We start from the raw sequence: 16,944 nt of genomic DNA, 5'->3' as shown, positions 1-16,944 counted from the left end.
TCCTGTGCAGCTTTGAGGTTCTCTGAGAGGGTTTTTGTTGTTGTTTCTGCACACTGTGTGGGAGGATTTATTGGGCACAGCTCTCAGTACCCGTGTCTCCACAGCCTTTAATCTTGGCTGGTGATGTCAGTGAGGGCAGAGGTACCTTCTGTCTGTCTTACAGCGCTTTGACAGCAGAGGACAGGTGTGGAAGCCAGAGAACCATCTATTTTATTTGTCAGACTGAGATTTGTCTTAATCGGTTGTTCCCGACACAATTCCGCCCAGGTCAAATCAAATCAAATCAATTTTATTTATATAGCGCCAAATCACAACAAACAGTTGCTCCAAGGCGCTTTATATTGTAAGGCAAAGCCATACAATAATTACGGAAAACCCCCAACGGTCAAAACGACCCCCTGTGAGCAAGCACTTGGCAACAGTGGGAAGGTCCACCTTAAAATGATTGTTCTCCAAACTGGTCCAATCACATGAAATACTGGGTATAAAAATGTCTATAGGCTGTAGAAATATAGGCTATATTTTTCTCTGGTCTTTTCGCTAATGCTGTAGTTAAGAAGCTACCTTGGCTATGCTGGGCACATTGGCTGTGTCTCAGTTCAGGGGTCACATCTTTCAAAGGCTGCAGTCAAGGACTGTGCCTATCATAGTGGCACAACTAGGGTGGCTCATTTTGAAGGCCTTTAGGAATGCTGCCTTTTTTCCCCTGAAAATGAAGAATACAACAGGTGTATCCTTCACAGTTCCAACAATCCTAAGAGTCATTGCGCACCCCCCCCAACACAAAACAAAATGGTCTGTAAATAAATAAAACAACAACAACAAAAGGACAATTTCAGGCTCCATATGTACAAGGTGACCCATAAAAATTGAAGTAAATCCTTCAGAGGTAAATCCTTCAGTCTGTGTATGATCAGTCTCCAGTTTCAGTTATCTTGGTTGCTTTGTGTAAACGTTATGCGCTTTCTGTTGTGAGAGTGTAGGAACACGGACCCACAACAGGGGGCGCAAATGAACGGACAATGGAGGAAGTCAAATAACAACACTTTACTGTTGTGAATGAGCACAACAAACACGGCAGGTCACAATAGTATGCAATGAAGTCAATTTACAGAACGTGTCATGTGGGCAGGCTCGAAGATAAGAGACGTCTGTCCAAAGCAGAACCGGAACCACACGATTTCCTCCGCCACCGAACCCCGGGAATACTGGAGCCGCCAAGTCCCGAACTCCCAGGTGGCCACTGCCTCCGCTTGTCGGATCTGGTACTGCTGGCGAGGAACAAAAACAGTTAGATGTAGGTGTGTTTATACCCAGCAACACGTATGGTGGGAAATCCACCTCCACCTCTCGTCGAAAAGTCTGCTGTCAAAAAACACAAAGCAACAATATTCTTCTGTCGAAAAGACAACTTGATTGGCTGAGCTCGTTACCTCCTAAGCATAGCGATATCTCGGCAAAGAAGTGGAGATGTCGTCCTGCTGATATACGATTGAAGATCAGATGATTGGTGACAGCTGTCACAGGTAATAAGTGACAGCTGTCACCCCGGCTGCTCCTGTGAGGCGGCGCCCTCTTGTGCCTGGAGCCCGCACTCCAGGCAGGGTGCCCTCTGGTGGTTGTGGGCCAGCAGTACCTCCTCTTCAGCGGCCCACACAACAGGACCCCCCCCTCAACGGGCGCCTCCTGGTGCCCGACCAGGCTTGTCCGGGTGGCGGCGGTAGAAATCGGCCAGGTGGGCCGGGTCTAGGATGAAGCTCCTCTTCACCCAGGAGTGTTCTTTGGGTCCGTACCCCTCCCAGTCCACCAAATACTGGAAGCCTCGGCCCATCCTACAGACATCCAGGAGCCGGCGCACAGACCAAGCGGGCCCACCATCGATGACCCGGGCAGGAGGCGGTGCCGGACCCGGAGCACAGAGGGGTGAGGTGTGATGCGGTTTTATCCGGGACACATGGAAAACAGGATGGATCCGCAGTGAGGCCGGAAGCTGAAGCCGCACTGCGGCTGGACTGATGACCTTGAGTATCTTGAAGGGACCGATGTAACGGTCCTGCAGTTTAGGGGAGTCCACTTTGAGGGGAATGTCTTTTGTCGACAACCACACCTCCTGCCCTGGCCGATATGCAGGGGCCGGGGTCCGCCGGCGGTCTGCATGGGCTTTAGCCCTCGTCCGGGCCTTCAGCAAAGCAGAACGGGCGGCGCGCCACACCCGACGGCACTTCCGCAGGTGGGCCTGGACCGAGGGCACACCGACCTCTCCCTCGACCACCGGAAACAACGGGGGCTGGTACCCCAGACACACCTCAAAAGGGGAGAGGCCGGTGGCAGAAGACACCTGGCTGTTATGGGCATACTCGATCCAGGCCAAATGGGTACTCCAGGCCACCGGGTGCGCGGCCGTCACGCAGCGCAAGGCCTGTTCCACCTCCTGATTGGCCCGTTCTGCCTGCCCGTTGGTCTGAGGATGATACCCGGACGAGAGAAATCCCATGCAGCCGGACGACGTGGTGGACCAGGAGGTCTGCTGTCTCCTGGGCAGTCGGGAGCTTCGGGAGGGCCACCTTGGAGAATCGGTCCACTATCGTGAGGATGGTGGTGTTGCCCTGGGACGGCGGGAGGCCCGTGACAAAATCCAGGCCGATGTGGGACCAGGGGCGATGAGGCACAGGCAGCGGCTGGAGCAGTCTCGGTGCCCTGCGGTGGTCAGCCTTGCCCCTGGCGCAGGTGGTGCAGGCCTGGATATAATCCCGGACGTCGGCCTCCAGGGACGCCCACCAGAAGCGCTGCCGGACAACTGCCACGGTTCTTCGCACCCCCGGATGACAGGAGAACTTGGAACCATGACAGAAGTCCAGGACTGCAGCCCTGGCCTCTGGTGGGATGTAAAGTTTGTTCTTCGGCCCGGTTCTGGGGTCCGGGCTCCGTGCCAGGGCCTCCCGGACGGTCTTCTCCACGTCCCAGGTGAGGATGGCCACGATAGCGGACTCCGGGATGATAGGTTCCGGTGGATCCGACAACTCAGTTTTGACTTCGTCTTCATGCACCCGGGACAAGGCATCCGATCTCTGGTTCTTGGTCCCGGGGCGGTAGGTGATCCGGAAGTCAAAACGGCCGAAAAACAGTGACCAGCGGGCTTGCCTGGGGTTCAGCCGCTTGGCGGTCCTGATATACTCCAGGTTCCGGTGGTCAGTGAAAACCGTGAATGGCACGGACGTTCCCTCCAACAGATGTCTCCACTCTTCAAGAGCCTCTTTCACCGCAAGGAGTTCTCGATTGCCGACGTCATAGTTCCGTTCAGCCGGGGTCAACCTGCGGGAAAAATAGGCACACGGGTGAAGGACCTTATTGGTCTCTCCGCTCTGGGACAGCATGGCTCCTATCCCTGAGTCAGAGGCGTCCACTTCAACCATGAACTGGCGGCTAGGGTCGGGCTGCACCAAAACTGGCGCAGTAGAGAACCGTCGTTTCAACTCCTTGAACGCGGCTTCGCACCGATCCGACCAGGTGAAGGGGACTTTTGGAGAGGTCAGGGCTGTCAGGGGGCTAACTACCTGACTGTAGCCCTTAATGAACCTCCTATAGAAATTAGCGAAGCCGAGGAACTGTTGCAGCTTCCTACGGCTTGTTGGTTGGGGCCAATCTCTCACCGCCGCAACCTTGGCCGGATCAGGGGCGACGGAGTTGGAGGAGATTATAAATCCCAGGAAGGACAAAGATGTGCGGTGAAACTCGCACTTCTCGCCCTTCACAAACAGTCGGTTCTCTAACAACCGCTGCAGGACCTGACGTACATGCTGGACATGGGTCTCAGGATCCGGAGAAAAGATGAGAATATCGTCCAGATATACGAAGACGAATCGGTGCAGGAAGTCCCGTAAGACATCGTTAACCAAGGCTTGGAATGTCGCGGGGGCGTTGGTGAGGCCGAACGGCATGACCAGGTACTCAAAGTGACCTAACGGGGTGTTAAATGCCGTCTTCCATTCGTCTCCCTTCCGGATCCGAACCAGGTGATACGCATTTCTAAGATCCAGCTTAGTAAAGATTTTGGCTCCATGCAGGGGGGTGAACACGGAATCTAACAATGGCAACGAGTATCGGTTGCGAACCGTAATCTCATTCAGCCCCCTGTAATCAATGCATGGACGGAGTCCGCCATCTTTCTTGCCCACAAAAAAGAAACCTGCCCCCATCTGGGAGGTGGAGTTCCGGATCAGCCCGGCAGCTAATGAGTCCCGGATGTAGGTCTCCATTGATTCGCGCTCAGGTCGTGAGAGGTTGTACAGCCTGCTGGACGGGAACTCAGCGCCTGGAACCAAATCAATGGCACAATCGTACGGACGGTGCGGGGGAAGGGTGAGTGCCAGATCCTTACTGAAGACGTCAGCAAGATCGTGGTACTCAACCGGCACTGCCGTCAGATTGGGAGGGACTTTGACCTCCTCCTTAGCCTGTGAACCGGGAGGAACCGAGGATCCTAAACACCCCCGATGGCAGGTTTCGCTCCACTGAACCACCACCCCAGACGGCCAATCAATCCGGGGATTGTGCTTCAACATCCATGGGATGCCCAAAATCACGCGGGAGGTAGAAGGAGTTACAAAAAACTCAATCTCCTCCCGATGGTTTCCTGACACCACCAGAGTTACTGGTTGTGTCTTGTGTGTGAGTAAAGGGAAGAGGGTGCCATCTAGTGCCCGCACCTGCAATGGCGAAGGAAGCGCCACCAGAGGGAGCCCTACCTCCCTTGCCCATCTGCTGTCTAGCAGATTCCCTTCTGACCCCGTGTCCACCAGTGCTCGGGCTTGAAGGGTTAAATCCCCGCTCAGGATTGTGACTGGGAGTCGTGTGGCAATTTGTGTGTGTCTTACTTGAATGTTTTGACCCCCCCTTAGCCCAGTCTCTAAGGGCGAGTGTTGTCGTTTTGGCCGTTTGGGGCAGTTTCTCTGTGTGTGCTCAGTTGAGCTGCAGAGAAAACACTCTCCACGGATCAGCCTCCCCATTTTGGCCCTGTGCATTTCCCTAACAACGTCAGCAGGGGGAGCTGTTGCCCCACAAAGCGCTGCGGCTGTGGAGCGTGGGGAGGGCGGCCCCTTTTCGAACCCGGAAGGGAGAGGGGCGGCGCGTATCCGGTCACGTCCTTCGCCTCGCTCCCGACGGCGTTCCTCCAACCGATTGTCTAACCGTATAACGAGATCGATAAGCCCATCTAAATCCCGCGGTTCCTCCTTAGCTACCAGCTGCTCCTTCAGAACCAACGACAGTCCGTTTATGAAGGCGGCGCGGAGCGCAACGTTATTCCAGCCGGACCTCGCAGCCGCAATGCGGAAGTCGACTGCATAAGCGGCTGCGCTCTCGCGTCCCTGTCTCATTGACAGCAGCACTGTTGAAGCGGTCTCTCCTCTGTTAGGGTGATCAAACACTGTTCTGAACTCCCCCACAAACCCAGTGTATGCTGATAACAACCGTGAGTTCTGTTCCCAGAGCGCCGTAGCCCAGGCGCGTGCTTTACCCCGAAGCAGAGCTATCACATAAGCTATCTTACTGGCATCAGTCGCGTACATGACGGGACGTTGTGCGAAGACGAGCGAACACTGCATAAGAAAGTCCGCGCACGTCTCCCCCGTACGGCTCTGGAGGGCTTATGTATGCTTCAGGGGAAGGTGGGAGGGGTCGTTGAACGACCTGTGGAACGTCACTGTTGCGCACAGGATCGGCAGGAGGGGGAGCCACAGCAGCGCCCTGAGGGCGCGCTTCCACCTGCGCGGCGAGAGCCTCCACCCTGCGGTTAAGGAGAACATTCTGCTCGGTCATTAGATCCAACCGAGCCGTAAAAGCGGTGAGGATTCGCTGCAACTCACCGATCATGCCTCCTGCAGACGCCTGTCCGCCCTGCTCTTCCATTGGCCGTTCAACAGCCGGTTGACGCCCCTCGGGGTCCATGACGTTGGCCGAGATATCCTGTTGTGAGAGTGTAGGAACACGGACCCACAACAGGGGGCGCAAATGAACGGACAATGGAGGAAGTCAAATAACAACACTTTACTGTTGTGAATGAGCACAACAAACACGGCAGGTCACAATAGTATGCAATGAAGTCAATTTACAGAACGTGTCATGTGGGCAGGCTCGAAGATAAGAGACGTCTGTCCAAAGCAGAACCGGAACTACACGATTTTCTCCGCCACCGAACCCCGGGAATACTGGAGCCGCCAAGTCCCGAACTCCCAGGTGGCCACTGCCTCCGCTTGTCGGATCTGGTACTGCTGGCGAGGAACAAAAACAGTTAGATGTAGGTGTGTTTATACCCAGCAACACGTATGGTGGGAAATCCACCTCCACCTCTCGTCGAAAAGTCTGCTGTCAAAAAACACAAATCAACAATATTCTTCTGTCGAAAAGACAACTTGATTGGCTGAGCTTGTTACCTCCTAAGCATAGCGATATCTCGGCAAAGAAGTGGAGATGTCGTCCTGCTGATATACGATTGAAGATCAGATGATTGGTGACAGCTAGTGACAGCTGTCACCCCGGCTGCTCCTGTGAGGCGGCGGCGCCCTCTTGTGCCTGGAGCCCGCACTCCAGGCAGGGTGCCCTCTGGTGGTTGTGGGCCAGCAGTACCTCCTCTTCAGCGGCCCACACAACACTTTCCATATGATGCTGCAATTGGTATGATTTGTTGGTGAAATAGGCCTCCAGGCAAAATGTCTTTTCCTTAGTTGACCAAGACATGTTGGGGAAGACATGGGCAGTGCACACTGTTTGGGCCGCACCCTATTCTGGAGCTTTCCACACACGTTTCTAATCTGTAGCTCATCACCAGGGTGTATATAAGCTTAACTGGTTGCCCTAGTTTCTCACTAGATCGTTGTACTTTATGCCTTTGTTTCCAGCTCTGTTCTTGTGGTTTCCTAGTCCTGCTTGCCATGTTGTGTTTTTTGACCACCTGCCTGTTTTTTCGACCACACCTTATCGCCTGATCTACCTGATTTGTTTGCTGTTTTTGGACTGCCTTTTTGCTTTTTGTGCACCGGACCCTGCTTAATCATACAGTAAATGACCTTAAAAACCAGAGCTGCTTTGTTGAGTCCTGCATTTGTGTCCAGACATCTCTGTGCACCCAGCCTGATAAATTTGTAATAAAAGAATGAAAAAAAAAAACATTATTAACCTGTTACTATTAGTTTGAATAAACATCTTTATTCTGAAACAAAAACATTTCTGGTTTGTTTTTTGTTCCTTGCTATATATTAGTTGTTTTTGGTTTTCATACTGGTTCAAAGCCTTGATTATCAAGGGCTGAACTTTGATTTTCTTGTTCCAGGTGTCGCCGACCGAACAGTTCCCCTAAAAATCGGTCCACCCTGCCATCACTGCGCATGCGTCATTTCTGTGCATCAGCCATGGTTCACCGATTGTCACTTTATTTCTGCTTCAGCTGCACTCCAGTCATCATCTATCTCAGTGACAGATAACTGAAGCTTTTGTACGACAATCATTTTCACTTAAATTCAGCATTATTTCTTCATAAAAGACAGAGAAAGTGATCAGAGCGCCACAGCCAGAGGAATTGCTGCCTTCACTGCACCTTCAAAGTGTCAGTAGCGACTCACCGATTATCGCGTTTCTGCTTAAAATGGCCTCATTTTTGCTTAAAACTGACTTTAGAATGATTTAAGAGGTTTGATTTTGTCTGATGGTTAATAATCACATTATTCCCTTTGATTGCTTTGGGTGAAGAGAGTCAGACTCTCAGACTCAGATGAGCTGCTGTGGTTCCAAATGACGCATGCGCAGTGAAGGAATCCCTGTTTGTGCCTAGATAGAGAGTGGCGTCAACTCAGAACATGGCACCATTTTGGTTCCAACTGCACTGAACTATTGAATGAACCTTTAATGTTTTCAACATTTTTTTTTAAATCATTTAATCACATACAGCAAACACATCCAGGTACAGGTGCTATCAAAATAAATATAAAAACAGTTAAGCTATGAAAATTTACATAAATTGACAATTTATTATGATTTAATTAATTAATTTAAAGCCTGATTTATGCAGCTGCAGCTCTGTAACTCCGTTTCATGAAATGACATGTGTGACAGTTTTAAAGTTGTCAGTCTCTGGATTATGCTTTATTCTGGACTAATTTGGCCCTCAACAAGCTTTTCTTTCTACGGCCCCAGTTCCAATGAAGTTGGGACGTTGTATAAAATGTAAATAAAAACAGAATACAATGATTCTGAAATCCTCTTCAACCTATATTCAATTGAATACACCTCAAAGACAAGATATTTAATGTTCAAACTGATAAACTTTATTGTTTTCGTGCAAATATTTGTTCATTTTGAAATGGATGCCTGCAACATGTTTAAAAAAAGCTGGGACAGTGGTATGTTTACCACTGTGTTACATCACCTTTCCTTCTAACAACACTCAGTAAGCATTTGGGAACTGAGGACACTAATTGTTGAAGCTTTGTAGGTGGCGATCTTTCCCATTCTTTCTTGATCTATGACTGCAGTTGTTCAACAGTCCGGGGTGCGGGCTCCAGGCACCAGAGGGCGCTGCCGCCTAACAGGAGCAGCCAGGGTGACAGCTGACGCTCATCATCCTTGACAGCTGTCACCACTCAACAGGATCAGCATTGGCATATCAGCCAGACGACATCTCCACCTCTTTGCCGAGATATCGTTCTACCTTGAAGGTAACGTACCTCAGCTGGTTCTGAGATAATAACCCTTTGTTGCTTGAGCGTTTTTTTGTGAACTCTTTAGTCAACGAGAGGAGGAGGTGGTTTTCCACCGTACGTATTGCTGGGTGCACACGCACCCACTTCTAACTGTGTTTGCTCCTCGCCAGCAGTACCAGATCCGACACGCGGAGGCAGTGGCCACCTGGGAGTTTGGGACTTGGCGGCTCCAGTATTCCCGGGGTTCGGTGGCGGAGGAAATCGTGTGGTTCCGGTTTGACTTCGGACTGATGTCTCCTATCTTCGAGCCTGCCCACATGACATCTTGTATTTGACTCACTATTGTAATCTGTTGTTGTTGTTGTGCATTTTCACAACAGTAAAGTGTTGTATTTGGCTTTATCCATTGTCCGTTCATTTGCGCCCCCTGTTGTGGGTCCGTGCTCCTACACTTTCCCCAACAGTGTTGCAGGCATCAATTTCAAAATGAGCAAATATTTGCACAAAAACAAAAAGAATATCTGTTTGAACATTAAGTATCTTGTCTTTGTGGTGTATTCAATTGAATATAGGTTGAAGAGGATCTGAAAATCATTGTATTCTGTTTGTATCCCAACTTCATTGGAATTGGGGTTGTACAATCATTACCTCCAAGTCAAAGGTAAGCTGTACATTTCCTCTCTTATCAACTTTGTGCTGTAAAGTGTCAATTCACAACCGGCTGTGATTTGACACTTTGCTGCTTTCACTGCACAGCCTGATACATGTGAAAAAAAATAAACGGTCGGACTATTAATCACGGAAATGACTCAGGTACCACATGCAAGGGGTTTAATGGAAATACATTGCGATCGGACGGGACATTTTATCTGATGTGAGTGAAAAATCTGTTGTACAAAATCTGTTATATACAGTGCTTATTAAATGGAAAACAATACAAAAACTTTGGGACTTTTTTGTCCGGTGACTGCGAATATCCAATTTATACAGTGATGGTTTAGGTGAGTTTACTGTACATGTGACTGAACAATAAATTTACCTCTCAAAGCTTTAACAATGATGTTGACTTCCATCCCACACAGCTGACTTTATTTTCCCAAATTTTTCTTCTGTTCAGATCCAGTGGCAGCACAAAATTTTTGTTGGGGAGGAGCTGAGGGGGGGCTGGGGTAGAAGTTGGAGGGCTCCGCAAAATGTCATCAAAAAGAACAATATTTAGTAACTTGCTTTATAAATACCAAGGTATATGTTTTAGTCACCTGTGCTCCTCTAAAATGTGGTATCAATGCACACACACATCACTTCCTGAGTTCACCACGAGCTCAGGAAGTGGACGCTAGTTTTGGCTGAACAACGATATACAGCTTCTGTATACTCTGTGCTAGTGCGCGGCTGCGGCCGACGTGCTTGATGAATTGCTGCACAAAAAGTAGTTCCCAGATAATTGTGATATATTTCTGTGAGATAATAAGTGTATGTCATCTAAATCAATTCTAAAATTTACCAATAATAAAATTATAAAGATAAGTGAAGTTTTAAGAATAAACATTTAGGAAACCTAATTTTTTGGAGTATGGAGTTAAATTTGTCTTATTAATACTTGCAAATGCACAGAGGGTGATTTACAAATATCCTTTGATTTGTACACGTGCTTTGTGATCCACAAACACAAATTTCTGATTTGTAACTTGTGTGTGGGTTTTTACAAATAAATGTTTATTTTCAAAACTGAAAAATTCTGTTTGTGAAGGGTGATTCAGCATTGGTGGATCACTGAACACACACATTCATCACTTTGCTCAGTCACGCAATATTGAGACATTCTCAGCGCAAAAGTGCAGTTGAGATCCACAAATATGTCAGTCACTATTCACATTATTGGCAGAATTATTGGGGGCTGAGAGGGGGCTTGGCTCATTATTGGGGGGGCTTAAGCCCCCCAAGATTCCCCTTGGCGATGCCACTGTTTGGATCTGAAGGGAATTTGTACATCTTCACGATTCAAGATTCAAGAGTTTTATTGTCATATGTACAGCAGAAACAGGCAGTTACACTATACAATGAAATTCTTACTTTGCTATTCCTCCATTCACCAATATAATCTTAAAAGGAAAGAAAAAGAGAGAGAGGAAAAGGCGAAATGTTTAAAATAATAATAATAATAATAATAAAAAACACTTAAGTTATTGTGCAAATTGTGCAAAATATGTGGAGCAGCGATTCAGAGAGTGCAAATCACGAGTAATGGATGTGGACACTTCAGAACAAATATAAATAAACCTATGTAAACAGTACGGTGTATTTAAGGTGCAATCTAGTGTAAACAGGCAAAAGTTAAAAAACAGTTCAGGGTGGGAGGGGAGAGGAGGTAGTGTATGATGTGTTTATAAGCCTGATGGCCTGTGAATAAAAACTGTTTGTTAGTCTTGTGGTCCTGGACTTCACACTCCTGTAATGTCTGCCTGAAGGTAGGAGTGTAAAGAGGTTGTGCTGGGGGTGAGCGCTGTCCTTGATTATATTCTGGGCCCTCCTGATGACTCTGGTGTGATAAATGTCCTGTAGTGAGGGAAAGGCTGCTCCTGAGATGGACTGAGCAGTCTTGATCACACGCTAGAGAGCCTTTCTGTCCTGAGCAGTGCAGTTTCCATACCAGACTGTGATGGCGCTGGTGAGAACACTCTCAATCGTACTCCTGTAGAAGGTGCTGAGAATTTTGGCTGGCATGCCAAATTTCCTTAGTCTTCTCAGAAAGTATAATCGCTGCTGGGACTTCCTAATGATGGTCTGTGTGTTGTGAGACCAGGTGAGATCCTCACTGATATGGATGCCAAGGAATTTGAAAGTTCTCACCCTCTCCACCTCCGTTTCACCTATACGAGGTCTGTTAGAAAAGTATCCGACCTTATTTTTTTTCAAAAATCATATGGATTTGAATCACGTGTGATTACATCAGACATGCTTGAACCCTCGTGGGCATGCGAGAGTTTTTTCACGCCTGTCGGTTACGTCATTCGCCTGTGGGCAGTCTTTGAGTGAGGAGTTGCCCACCCTCTCGTTGTTTTTTTCATTGTTTAGGAATGGCTCAGAGACTGCTGCTTTGTTTGATAAAAAATTTTTCAAAAACTAAGGCACAACTGAGTGGACACCATTCGATAAATTCAGCTGGTTTTCGGTGAAAATTTTAATGGCTGATGAGAGATTTTAGTCTGTTAGTGTCGCTTTAAGGACAGCCCACGGCGCCTGACGGCGATCTGCGCTCCGAGGCGTCGTCGTCTCGCTTTTTCAAGCTGAAAACTTCCACATTTCAGGCTCTGTTCACCCAGGTTGTCGTCAGAGAACAGAGAAGTTTCAGAAGAGGTCGGCATGAGGAGTTTATGCGGACATTCCACTGTTAAAGGAGATTTTGTAATGAAAGAACGTGCGGGCATGTCGGGCCGGACCCGACCGTGGGGGGTCGCGACAGGAAAAACACCTCCATTGGAAACCTTAACGGACAAGTTGAAACATGCCCAGCTGTTAAACAATTTCTCAGATACTTGTTGAAAGCCATCAAAAGCTGCCTGAATTTTACAAATGGTTTTCAACACGGAGGTGTTTTTCCTGTCGCGGTGCAGACGGATTTGCGGCGTCGTCACGGAACCGACTCGGCGAATTTGCCTGCACGTTCTTTCATTACAAAATCTCCTTTAACAGTGGAATGTCCGCATAAACTCCTCATGCCGACCTCTTCTGAAACTTCTCTGTTATCTGATGATGACCTGGGTGAACAGAGCCTTAAATTAGGATGTTTTCAGCTCGAAACAGCCAGACGGACGCCACCTCCGACCGCGCCGCGCCGATCCGCTTTGTGAGCTGTCCTTAAAGCGAAAGAAACTCCACAATCTCTCATCAGCCGTTAAACTTTTCACCGAAAACCAGCCGAATTTCTCGAATAGTGTCTACTCGGCTATCCCTCACAGGTCCTGAAAAAATTTTGATAAAGCAACGCGCGCCGTCTCCAGCAGCGTCTCAGACAAAGGATTTCAGCCAAGAGGGCTGGACCAGTGCTCACTCAAAGCCTGCCCACAGGCGAATGACGTCACCGACACGCGTGAAAAAACTCATGCATGCGCACGAGGGTTCAAGCATGTCTGGTGTAATCGCACGTGATTCAAATCCATATAGTTTTTTTTTTTTTTTTATAAAACTGCCGGTTAGTTTTCTAATAGAGCTCGTATACAGGGGTGTGTGCAGCACCTGCTTCTTCCTCGGATCAACAATCATTTCTTTGGTCTTGTCTGCATTTAATAAAAGATTGTTGTCATGACACCAGGCCACAAGCTCAGCCACCTCCTTCCTGTATGCTGTCTCTTCCCCGCCAGTGATCAGACCAATGACTGTAATATCGTTGGCAGACTTGATGATACTGGTGTTATTCTGAGAGGTCACACAGTCGTGTGTGAAGAGTGTGTACAGGAGGGGACTCAGCACACAGCCCTGGGGGACCCCAGTGTTCACTGTTCTTGTGCTGGATGTACGACTGCCGAGTCTGACTGACTGGGGTCTATTCGTAAGGAAGTTCAACACCCAGTTGCAAATGGCAGGTGTCAGTCCAAGGATGAGGAGCTTCTCTATACATTTGTATGGTATGACAGTGTTGAATGCTGAGCTATAGTCAATAAACAGCATTCTGACACACGTATCCTTTCCCTCCAGGTGAGTGAGGGCTGTGTGAAGGGCAGTATTGACTGCGTCATCTGTGGAGCAGTTCCGACGGTACACAAACTGAAGAGGATCTATGGTATTAGGAATCGCCTCCTGGATATGAGTCATGACTGTCCTCTCAAAGCACTTCATCACAACTGGAGTGAGTGCCACAGGGCGATAGTCATTTAGGCAGGTCACAGCACTTTTCTTTGGAATGGGCACGGTGGTGGTACTCTTGAAACATGATGGCACAAAAGCTTGTGCAAGTGACAGGTTGAATATATCCACGAACACATCAGTCAGTTCTGATGAGCAGACACTGAGTGCACGCCCTGGGATGTTATCTGGGCCAGCTGCTCTCCGTGGGTTTATTCTCCTCAAGTTCCTGTGCACATCTGCTAGTGTGACAATGAGCGGTGCGTTCTGTGTACGCTCCTTGGCCACCACCTCTTCCAGTCGATCATGGTTGAGGGCTTCAAAGTGAGCATAGAACTCATTCAGCTCATCAGGTAGTGAAGAGTGGCTGGTTGTGACTGACCTGCTCATCTGTTGATAGTTGGTGATGTGTTGTGGTCCTTGCCACATGCGCCGGGAGTCTGTACTGGTGTAGTAGCCCTTGAAGCCCTTGCTGTGTCTATTTGTGCATCCAAATGCACAACAACCCGGCATTTTCAGTGAATAAATAAATAAAATAGCTGGACTTACATGCACATAGAATAACAGCGAACGCTATTTTGAACCCAAGATGGCACCAGGAGTCATGTGACCAATTTTTTTTTCGGCTCGTCATGTCACCACTCTATCAAGGCACATTACTTGTGAAGCTTCCTGAAGTTCTTGAATTGGCTTTGTCTTACAATCTTCTCAAGGCTGCGGTCGTCCCCGTTGCTTGTGCATATTTTCCGACCACACTTTTCCCTTCCAGTCACCTGAATATTCTTTGATCCAGAACTCTGAAAAGCCAGAGCTTTAATCAATGACCTTCTGCGGCTTAACCTCCTTGGGGACGGTGTCTATGAGTGTCTTCTGGACAACTGTCACTTCAGCAGTCTTCCCTGTGATTGCGGTTGTGTTTACTGAACCAGAGTTGAGAGATTCATGGTATTCATACTGTATAAATAGTGAACTGAAATAAAATATTCTAATATTTTGGGATATGCCTTTTCTATTATTTATTTATTTGGAGCTGTGGGCTGTAATTATCATTAAAATTAAAAAATGAAACATTTTATTTTCTATGTGCTGAAACTAGTAAGTAAGTCCCTTCAGCTGCTCCCTTGTTTTCACTCGGGGGTCCACAGCAGATCCAAGGTGGAGCTGCATGTTGAGCTGGCACAAGTTTTACACCCTTCCTGACGCAACTCCACATTACATAGAGAAATGTGGCAGATGTGGGGTTTGAACCTTGAACGTTTTGCACCAAAACCAAGCACACTAACCACTTGGCCACTTTGAAATATCTGACAAAAATATTGAACTTTTTCATGACATTCTAATTTTTTGAGATGTACCTGTATATAGTAACTCTTGGTGCTTATCCGCAGATTCTGTAGCGGGATGTGAATGAGAGTCTACGACAAGCCCTGGATGGGAAACCAGACAGACACAGGTTATATCACCAGCTTAGACTGGTACCTATTGGTACCAGCTGGGTGGACACAGATGATAGTCATGCATATAAACAGTCTCCCTGTTATGTGTCGGACGCAGCCCGGAGAACCGACCAGCGTTTGAAGGCCCCAGTATAAAATAAGCAGAGCACGGTACAAAGGATAACAGAGTTAATGAACATAACAGTGCTGTGAAAAAATATAAAAGTGCGCGGTCTGGCGTGGTGGTTTTGCGGTGCGCTCCCAGCAGCGCTAACGGTCCGGAGCCAGAACCAATTCGGACCCAAGGACCCCGCCGACACCCCCCAGGTGGCCGCGACAAACCGAGTCTGTGAAAGAAGGAATCATTATGTGAGTCCACACTCAACACACAGAGAGAACGCTCAAAGGTGCACAAACAGCAAACACTTCCTGGCTTAATTACTAATCAGCTTCCCACCCTGCAGGCATGGAACACCCAGTTCACAAAACTCCACTGCAGTGGAAGCTGATTACACGACCAACATACAGCTCAATATAATAAGGTGTGAGGGACACCACATTTACTGACTGTATAAATGTTAGTCACAAAATCTAACGTACCTCAGGAAGTGTGCTGACGAGCGTGAGACCTCACCCCCTCCTCTTTCACAGACCATGCATCAAACCTGGACGTTCTCTGCATCCACTGATGATGAGATGGCTCCCGAGACGACGATCTCACCCGTCTGGTCACAAGGTCGAGTCTCTGGCAAATACACACTGTGTACTCCAGACTTAATGCTACCATGTTCCAATCCATGTAGATGCACCACAGCTGTGAGTCCTGACGAGCTGCACGTGATCAGCCTCAGGTGATCAGGGTGAGGTCCTGATAAACTCAGCTACACAGCCACTCAGTCCCAAATGCGCACCACCTGGGAGGAAAACCAAAAGACAGAAACAAAAGACACACAAAAGCCAGCCAGGCACACCAGCCACAACACTCCCAAGCAGAGGGTCACCCCTTTGAGTCTGGTCTGCTTGAGGTTTCTTCCTCAGAGGGAGTTTTTCCTTACCACTGTTGCTCTGGGGGTTAGTAAGGTTAGATGTAACTTGTCTGAAGCACCTTGAGGCAACTCTGTTGTGATTTGGCACTATATAATGAAAATAAATTGAAATTGAATTGAAATTCTCCATGTATTCATAAAATTTGGTGTATAACTCCATAAATTCTGCATATTCAACTGTGAAATTTTGCATTATGATAGTGAAAGATGAGAACCAGTGAACCTTCTATTTTGGGCCATATCTGGCATCTTCTAACATGCACAGTGATCATAACAAAAATTCAGCACCAATTTTTCCCACGCAGCACCTTGAAGCTCATTCAGACTCCTGGTTGCCTCCTGGATCGGTGGAGGCTCTGTGGGATTATTCTGGGTCCTGGTTCATGGAGGACTACAGCAGAATGAAGAAACAGATCAGGAAGGATAAACAGCTGTCAACAAGTGGGAATTAGATCTGGAAGTCCTGTATGGAAAAGCTGAGTATGAAGACCTTTAACCAACAAGAAATTGTAACATAGGCAGGATTTATTTGACTGTACAGCCAGCACCGAAGCACACGTCAAACATCAGAATACGCAAGAAGGATCAAGTGGCAATAACTCGGCTAAGACTGGCTTACATTTCACTGAATCATGGGTTGGTAGGCAATTCCTCAGTGGAGAAGGAATAGTGACTCACACTTCGGAGGAACAACTGCCACGTCCTGTTAGTGGAGCTGTCAGACACTGGAGTTACAAATCTTACTGAAATCAATACTCGTCGAGGAACAATGAGAAACAGCTGCACTTCACCTTCTCCGCAGGACTCTGCTGGAGGATTTAACTCGTTTACTGGAATATTACAAATGACCTGCAGTAGGCAGCAAAGCTCTATTGCTGCGTCTGTTGTAATCCACATGAGTAGAAGAAGAATCGGCAGCTAATTCTT

Source organism: Thalassophryne amazonica, chromosome 9, assembly GCF_902500255.1.
Source record: "Thalassophryne amazonica chromosome 9, fThaAma1.1, whole genome shotgun sequence".
Classification (NCBI taxonomy): Eukaryota; Metazoa; Chordata; class Actinopteri; order Batrachoidiformes; family Batrachoididae; genus Thalassophryne; species Thalassophryne amazonica.
This window is presented reverse-complemented; position numbering follows the sequence as displayed.